General features: G+C 41.0%; 1 long non-coding RNA gene across 1 annotated transcript; it reads left to right on the forward strand.

Moving 5' to 3' along the window:
• The first annotated feature begins 4,931 nt into the window (after window positions 1-4,931).
• On the forward strand, window positions 4,932-8,455 carry LOC138064828 (uncharacterized). The gene is made up of 4 exons (XR_011138084.1): window positions 4,932-5,125; window positions 6,646-6,820; window positions 6,917-7,055; window positions 8,025-8,455. It is a non-coding gene; the product is annotated as an uncharacterized lncRNA (long non-coding RNA).
• Window positions 8,456-9,680: the final 1,225 nt, after the last annotated feature.

A 9,680-nucleotide genomic window follows, 5' to 3' on the forward strand; every position in this document is an offset into this window, starting at 1 on the left:
GGAAGCACTTGCCTTAATTCTGAAGGGAGGATTTCAAAATCTGACATGAAAATAGTCCAAAATGTTTTCTACGTGTTTGGGGGGGATTTAGATACCTATAACTTCTTGGCAGCAACAGTGCTATATAACACACTTTAACATGGAATCTGAAATGTTATATAAAACTAATTTTAGTTCTAATATATCCAACAGAGCTTTATTATTGAATCGTTTTTGTTTTATTTCAAACAACTTTATTACGTAAACTAGTGATTTCCTGCATATTGTGCTCTGAAAACTGAGCATACACGTGCCGTAATGGACTCAAATAATTATCATAACATCTATTACCGTATCAACTGTACTTTACCAATGCTACAAATGATCCTCCTGTTAGGGTTTAAAGAGCAAAGCTGGATTCTTTCTTTTTCCACTTTCCATGCTAGGAATAAAAAGCCTGCAGGCCTCCTTGCAGCCTCTGTACAGTTGTTTTCTGTGTTTACCAGGTCCTAATCATTTCTCTGTACAAACAAACTCATTCACTGCACAATGTGGCTATGTAAACAGACTTTGCAAAATGCAGCTGCACGTGTCAAGCAAATTGAAGCTAGAGTTTGCCCAGTCTCTCGATTTCTGGTTTGCCAGTGCAGCATAAGATAGACTAGACATTTTATTTGCCCATATTTAATAAACAGGCTGCATTTCTTGAGCTGACTTCTTCATAATTCTCCTCTATTAAAACGAGAGTTATATTTACATACTAGAGAATGAAGTCTGATTCCAAGAAGAATATTCTTATTGGCTTCTGTGATAAGAATGTGGAAAATTTCCATGTGCTGAGTCCAGCTGCTTAGCTGAGCAGTCAGTTAAGCATAATCATCTCACTCTACAAGAATGTCCTGTGATTGCAGTAAGGCTTGTTGATTTTGATCAAAAAAGCCTGACAGTTTGCACAAAGATGTTAACCGTTCCTTCAGTAGTTTACCTTTATTTCTCTGATCAGGGAAATATTGACCAGTTTTCCTATGATAATATGAACCAATCTTGTAGTGATTGCAAAGCAGGATGCATAACCAAGTATATTAACAAACACAAGACTTTCAGGCTCACAATAGAAGGCCAAGCATGATCTCAAGCCAATTCTAGCATTTCTATGACTCTTCTGAAAGAGCACATTTTCAACTATTTTGCAGAGAGGGAAGACTATTGACCATGAGTCTATCACGGAACTACATCCAGAAACCAGGACTAGGAGTGTGAGGGATTGTCTGAAGGAATAATTACCTGAATCACCATCAAATACTGGATTTTAAGAGCTAGGATAAATGGGTGTATACGCAGACAACTCTGACTTCAGTATAGTTTCCCTGATCAAATACTAACATGTGAAGTCTATCTTAACATTTTCATCACTGCAGTGTATTTGCAGCAGCTTTTAGCTAGTGGACTCCAACGACAGTTTTATTCATAAGTCCTTCTTTTGTTTTATTTTGTTTTGTTTTGTTTTTAAGTATATGATTATAATATTATAGGCAAATAGTATATGTTTTTCTTTTTAGCTGGGGGATGAAGAATGGCAAAAAGGGAGTGAAGGAAGATCCAAGACTTAGTCGGTTAGCTTATATTTAAACCTAGGTTGTTCTGTGGTTACTTTCTTACTCCCCTACCTTCAGTATATGCTGTATATCTTTCCCACCTTTCCTCTTTTCCTATTAATTTCATTCTCTAGGCAATTACTTGCCTAGAGGCAGTAAAAAGACGACTGAGCTCTCACTTCTGAAGGCAAGATGGCCGTTTTATTTGTAGGCAAGACAAGTCACTGTGCTTTCAGTAACCTTGACTTTATTAACATGGTTTAGCTGTTGCACTAACCGTTTGACACGTTCCTAATGCAGCAGGCAATTATTGTGTCCATTTCTGCACTAGAGTAAAAAAATAGGATTGTGACAGGACTAAAAGAGAAGGGAGAATTTGGATGATTATGTTTATTATTTATAAATGCAAGTGAATACAAATAGGTGTTAAAAAAGTAGAATAGACCAGAAGTGTCTAAAGTCTAACGAGAGCAGGGCACACAGGGCTCTTTTGCTGCTCACCCGCCATTCAGACCATACACACAGACATCTCCTATCACATGGTGATAGAAAAATACAGGACTAGAAAAATACATTCCTATCTGTTCCGCTTCTCGTATGCTCCTTTCACTGTGTGTATTTTCATCCCGAGGCCTTTCAAGAAAGATAGCAGGCCATGGCCAATATGAATTGTACTAAGAGACAACTGCTCCGAGGCTGGCCATCCTATAGCCATCCATGGCACAAGATGCAGAAGAATCAGAAGAGTTTAATATACGAAGAAGATAATATGCCTGTATCCTGATGAAGTATTTTCCAATTTTTTATTGGCAAAAGGCTATTAACATTGTTAAGGAGGAGCATATAAAGCCAGAATACATCCCTGAGCAGCAGAAAACTCCAGGCAGACAGACGAGAACTAAAGTTGGGCCCCTACTCAGGTAGGAAAATCAGCTCAACTGCAATAAGCCTTTAGCAGGCCCAGGCAAACACACAGAGGTTTGACATGAGGTAGTAGTTCACGAGTAAAGGCTGGCAATGTAAAACTAGCAGAGCCTTAACCTGACTGTTTCATCAAACAAACCTGATGATTGTGGAAGTAAAAGACTTAATGCCTTAGAGGCCTCTGCAGGCCTATCTAGCAAAGAAATCTCTGCAATGGCCTTGAGAATGACTCCATTATCAAAGGAAGGTACTGTTTCTGAAAGCGGGCACTGTCTGTGTGGTTGGGGCTTCCTTTCCTGAAGAAATTCACTCTCTGTTGTCACTTACCACACCCTGCTTATCCACTGTAGCTCTGGGAAGGGCAAGTCCTATACCCAAAGGTATATCAGCTGCATGACCGCCCCACTTGGGCAGAGTTTGTATCAGCAGGGGCTGTCCCTCTGCTGCTCTCTGTGTTGGTAGAAATAAAATCTCCTGTTCTGACCTGAACGTAAATTATCTTCTGGTTATTTTGTGACAAGATGCTCTTTGTGAAGGTTACCAGTTTGTTTCAGAAACAATGTATCTGTTTTCATACAAAATATAATTTAGTACTACACACATTTCTCATTAAAATGCAACTGTAATGCAAGGTACATCTGCTAACTCTCAACATCTCAAAAAAGGTCTGTTTCGGGAAAGATCAGTTATGTGCCCAAAACTATGTAACACTTTTGCCAATTGCATGAAACTATAAATCACTGGTGGATGGTGGATGGTGGATGTAATAAAGACTAGTGGAACAGTAAATAAGGATTGTTATTATTTAGCAGGAGCAAGTCAAATAAAGTACGTTCCAAAAAAGCCAGGTGCAAAGTTATGCAGCTAAGATGCATAACTAGGTACAACTATGCAACTAGGAAGCATGAGGGATGAAGGTCGCTGCCACAGAATAGCAGGGAGTTGTGATTTTGCTCAGGCTGTAATCTCTCCTTAAATAATACCAATTTCCTCTTCTCAGGGAGAATTTGCAACAATATCCTTTGTCCTTTTCCCTACTCTTAGCAGTCCCTCCCTTATTCACACGGGTGCTTGAGTCACCCCAGATCCCCTTTGTCACTCAGCAACCTAGAACGGAAAATGTGCTATGGGTTTCAGAATCTTTTGTCTGAGTGTGAATGAGTTCTTATTCTATTTTCTCTAAGTTAGGCCTTATATATTGATCCGTAGCAGAAATATATTTTAAAAAATACTGCAATATCACTGCATAGCCAGCATTACAATCTCCCTTTGTACAGTGCTCCTCCACAAATGCTGAAGAACGTGTTGCAGCCCAAGTAATCAGATTTCATGATAGAGTCTGCTTGATCTGCCTTAGAGGAAACAAGAACTAAAATGAACTCCACCTTTTCTTTGGTGGAAAAGAAAAGGAAAAATAAGCAAACAAAAATGACAAAACTATCTACATCCTGCTCCCCTGCTTGTACCATTTTCCTGCTAAGGCACCACCCCTGCAAAGAGAACTGCACTTTCTGCCTGCTTTTTCCTATGTCTTACAGAGGTTCCACATTCTTTATTTGGTTCCCATTTACATTACACCTCAAGCTTGTGAGATTGTAAGGCCAAATATCTCTCAGTCATATTTGGTAGGAGACATTCTTTTACACGTCATTGCAGTTTACTAATTTAATAGAAGCTTTTAAAACTTCTAATGTAAAAATAAATCCTCGGGGTAAAATTCTGCTATTTCCAATGGCCATTTTAGTATGAGATGGCCTTTTCCTATGGCAATACATTATTGCTCTCGTAAGTATACTTTTCTGTTAATGTGCAGCACAGGATGTTCTTCCTCTTTCTTCTCCTAGAAGAGACCTTACTGTGATGCATCTAGTTGTACTATAATAGTTTTTTTAAAATTAGACTTGTTCCAAGCTAAGAACCTTCTTTGAGGCATAAAAAAGCAATTTAACTGTGTTTTAGGGATTTTCTTTGTCTTTTTGTTTTTTTCTTGATGACCTCCTTTCTCTGTAAAAGCAATGAAAGCCTCTATGTTTTCCGGAAAAAATCGTATTACTTTTCCATTCCCTCACCAGATACCCAAGGGACTTTGTCTTCAAGCAAGCCAGTACACATTTGGAGGTTAACAGCTGAGACAGCTTTTTCTATCTGTTCTTATAGGATCTTCTAAATGATTCAAGCAACTCTTTCAGTGGGGCTCTAAGGGAATAATGTGACCCAAACAGGCTGCTTGTTTTGGACCTGAGCAGTGGATCTCTGAAGCAACTGGATCTGAGCATAGATCTTCTGTGCTCTTTTGTGAAAGAGCTCTTTTGTGAAATCCAGTACTTGATATTTTGCATCCTTTAACAAGTGTAAAAATTCACCTCCATGGGACCTTAGCACATGCTGAAGCAGCCTGAATTTCCTAAGTTTCAAAGCCCACTTCTCCCATGGCTACCACACAGAGTAGCGGATGGCTCAGTCACTTGCGCTATAAACTTTGGTTCTATTTTTTGCACTGCTTTAGGGTTCAGCTCTTCGGTGTCTTTTGGAAAGCACATGATAATCAGCATCAGTAACTTGCAGGATAATATCAGCCCTTCCTCACTTGACAAAAAAGGCCAGAGGAACATAGCAGCCAAGTTCAAGTACCAGCTGTTTCCTTTTTTTGATTGTCTGTCTGTCTCCTGCATTCTGTACATATTTTAATCCCGTAGACACTACCTCTGCTGAGTTTGATTCAGGGAATATAGTCAATGCTAGCTTCCAAATCTTCTCTTTCAATAGTAGTTTTAACTCGTGTCTATGAAAAATATTTCTCCTTTTAGCTGACAACTTAACATCCCAACTCATTGACCCGACTTGCCTGCCATGATAAATGTTTCTTACTATTTTGTAAAGGGTAAGAATAATCAAAAACTACCCTGCCCATGTGTTGCTAGGCTCACTTCTCCTCACCTAGCTTACATCACATCTAGATTTTTTTTGGTGAGGCAAGAAATGTTGGCAGGCTTTCCCCTTCTCTTTAGGATGAATCCATCATACTGGAAGAAACTGAAGTTTCCAGTTTTTGTAGTTGGTCTCCAGCTTTTGTAGTTAGATCTAATGTGTCATGAAGCTATCATGCAAATGCAAGTGAAGCAAACCTCGGTGCAGTCTAGTGGATTCAGAAGTTTGTAGGATTGAGAAAATGCTAAAAAACGATAAAGCAACAACTTATCTGTGTGCACCGAATCTGACTGCAAATAGTTTTGTAGTTTTCCTGTGAGGGATTGTTTCATTTAACTACACTAGTCCATCCATCTGAGGATGGTAGGAGGTCATTTGAATGGCCTTGATCTCTTCAAAGTTGATAAAACTCCATTAGCAGAGATACTTGGAAACTGGTTTGTGATCTGCCACGCACACCTACAGAGTTTAACCAGTTCTTCTGCAGTTCTTTTGACAGTGGCACTGCGTGAAAGAACTGGTCTCAGCTGCAGATCATGTGTCAAAGATAACTGCTGTATGTTTGCTTGTGAGCTCCCTTCCTGCAAATTCGTGATACCTTTTTCAGTCCTTACGAATACATATCTATGATAGGCATGAGAATCCCCAGATGCTTGGTCTGGGAGCTATCTCTGGGCAAGACTCGGAGCAGATTGAACCACACCTCTTGGAAAATGCAGCAATGAAATCTTTGTCACATTTTCCTTTGCTGTTCACTTCCCCTACTTCAGTCTAAAATCTCTAAGTCAATCAGTTGTTTTGCCAGTTTTTCACTTTCACGATACATGCAGGAGTGTTAGGCCCTTAATATACTCCCTCCCCTGAGTACCATACACCTGGACCCCTGTCTTTGCCAACTTCTTCCAGATACCAACGTAAATTCCAGGCATAGATTCAAGAAATCATGTTTTTTGTGATACTACCCCTCAACAAAATCTTGTGTGTGACTTCCCAGAAGTTTGGCAGCTGAGCAGTGCAGAGACAGAGGCAGGCTGCACGGAAAAGGGTTCTCAGTGCCATGATTTGAATTCGAATTAGCCAGAAGCCACCAGCACAGAGGGAAAGATCAAGAATTGTACAAGTAGAAAACCATGAAAAAAACAGTTTCTGGGAGAATTAAAAAAACCAAGGTCCTGGCAGTGCATAAGGGGTCTCTCAGGTATCTTATCCTTTTCCTCAGGCTGGGCCTAGAAGAAGAGACTCAGTGTGCATACCCAGGTGACCACACACAGATGATGGTGGAGGGCAGAAGATGGGACACCTGCAATGCTGGGTTATTCTCAGCCGTCTCTCATCCTGGGCTCAGCAAAACGCTTCTCCCAGCACAGAAGTATTTGAGCCACAAGAGGTCACTGGTAACACCGCTAAAAACAGCTCCCAGGTTTGCTAGCCGTAAGGGCTGTGCTTGAGCTGTTCTCCTTTAACCTCCCATCTTTTACTTTTACTTTTAGTTGTCAGGTATCACCTACCGCATGGACTGAAACTCCTTGCACCTAAAGGATACCTGTCAGCAGTGCAACAAGCAACGTGCTGGCCTGCAGCAGCATGCACCAAACACCCTTCTCTCAACTCCTCGCCACTCTGGGCGAGGTATGTGGCCGCTGATTTGGAAAAGGCAGCCACTCCTGGCAGTGGCCATGGTCTTGTCAGTGCCAGGATGTTATTCTGATGATTTCATGGAGACATTGTGGATTTCAGGTCAAACTAACTGGGAAACAGTTTTATTTCACTGAAGCTTCGGGGATTTCATTTTTTTTTCTCTTTTTGAACTGCAATGCAAACAAAACCTCTCACATGTTTTCTGGAAATGGGACCATGTCAGTGTGCCTGTGGGGGGGGCTGCAGCGTGAAAATCCCAGCCTGGCTTCCTCAACAGAGGAAGAGCTAAAGTTTGTTTGAGGCTTTTTTTTTTTTTTTTAAATCGCAAAGCACTCACTTGTAAGGTATGAGAGATCTGTGTTCAGTTCTGCTTTCTGCCTAATGTGGCTCCCACATCCTGAAGAAATTTCCCCAGGCACAAGACTGCTAGACACAGTCATACAGGCCCCTTCTCCTTTGCAAAAGTTTGTCAAAACTGATTCAGTTCCGAGAACTATTCTGGTTTGGATGCAGCATTGTATTCTGACAACATTTCATTTTGCAAGCTCTAATTTATGTTAATGTATCAGCAGGAGTGTCCTCAGCTTATTTAATAAGTGAGATGGTATGAATATTGTTAGGTCAAAATGCTTATAATTTGCTGTAATTCAGTCACTCACCCAGCTTGTCACAGAAACAAGCTCATAAGCATCCTCAGTAAGAGATTAAGCTCACCTAGTTTGTTTCACTGGGATTTGAGCGTAACCCCTGTCTTGACATTTCTGTTATTGTTAACACCTACAGTAACACCTACAGTATAAGACTATGCGCCATTTTGTTGGGAGTCTAGTTTAGACTTCAACAAAGTGCCAGGAATAAAAGCACAGGGAAATGAAACAGTTTCCTAAAGGAACGGTATAGACATAAAGAAAATGAAAAATTAAATTAAAAATAACTCTGCTCTCCATTTTTGCACTGCAGAATGTGTGGGAAGAAGGGGCCCGCTTTGAAGAGAAACCACGAGACTGAAGCAGCCTCCCCGGTCCCCCTCAATATCGCACGTGAGTGCGCTTCCAGGTGGCTGACAGGGTTTCAGCGTGTAGAAGCCAGGTTTAAAGAGGAATAAAAGTAAAAGAAGCCTTAAGAACGCTCGAGGTGCTCCCAGTCACACGGCTTTTCATTTGCGCTGCCAGTCCCCACTTACTCTGACAGCACTTCGGCTGCTCGGCAGCCAAGTCAAGCAAGACGACGCAGTGCTTGAGAAACTGCGTGTCTTCAGTTGTCACCCTTGCAGCAGCCCTGGGCAGCAGACACGTCTCCAGGTCCGCTTGCGTGTCCTAGATCAAGTCCTCTGTCTGCCTGCATTCGGTTTTATGAGCTCCCTGAATGAATAGCAGAGCTGTTCGAGGCTTTCTGTAAACCAGACGTTGATCTCCTGGCCTTCCTGTGTAACCCCAAATCCTATCTGCTGTCTCCCCCAGCTTTACTACCACCAAAGCTATTTTCTAGAAGCAAAGCTCTTCTGTTCAGACAACTCTATTCTGACTCAAAAATAAATTAAAGGTGCTTTGACAAATATCTTGGCTCATCCTAGGATATTTTAGTTCTACTACTCCTTATAACAAAGGTGGATACCTTTGTTGTGTCTGAATTAGACCACAAACAGCTTGAGTTCGAGGCTGATCTTAAATAACTGGGGAGGTGGTATGTGGGAAATGATAACTGAACTTTTATTGCACTTGCTGCAATGTCTACATGCTTTGGAAAAGTAGTGGCTCAAAGCTTAAGAAAACAGAACAAACAGCTGAAAAAGAAAGCTTAAAGAGTCAAGGTTTTGGAATCGGGAGAATTTATGGACTATTATAACTAATAAAAAGGTACTTTTGGTCAAACGTGAAGCCTAAGCTATAATACATGAGTTTATTCAATGAATATCAGAGTTTCTAACCTTGCTGGCTATTCTCAACATCCCTGGGGTGACATTAAGCTACATACTTTTACAAAGACCATTAAAAACATAAAGAAAAGCAAGAGCAATGGTCACTGAAACTGATCCAACTATATAACAGGAAAGAAAAGCTTTTTTGATTTGCTGCTTACCAAGGTTGCATCCTGGCTTGTCTCTTTTCAAGGAAATAAGCTCCGAGAGACAGCGAATGGAAAATCAATTCACTTTACCGGCAGTGGACTATGCTGATAGAATTTATAGTTACTCTACTGTATCCTTCTCACACTAGGTGGATAAATTGTGTTAATACGCTATATTTTCACCTGAGCTGGTGGAAAGAGGGGCTCAGAGGGTTGGTGGGGGAAAGGGCCTTGCTGCTACGTTTCAGATAGATTGGCAGCCATCACGGGAAGCTGTTTTTTGAACCAGATAGCCCATTTGGACAGAGCCTTGTATTGCACAAGGGAAAAATCATTTCCCAGCCAGTAAATTTGCATAACAGTTTCATTGCCTGAAGCCAGAAGACAGAGTGAGCCTCCTCAGGTTTATTAGTGCCAGCTGAGGTGAGGGGTCTGGTTTGAGCCAACTTTGAAGTCACTGCGAGTGACAGTAGAGCCAGTGCCACTGTATTTGCCCTGGTGATAAATCCATACACCATCAACTGACAAACCAAGCATTTGCCACTTATT

This window comes from Struthio camelus, chromosome Z (genome assembly GCF_040807025.1).
Source record: "Struthio camelus isolate bStrCam1 chromosome Z, bStrCam1.hap1, whole genome shotgun sequence".
In the NCBI taxonomy this organism is placed as follows: Eukaryota; Metazoa; Chordata; class Aves; order Struthioniformes; family Struthionidae; genus Struthio; species Struthio camelus.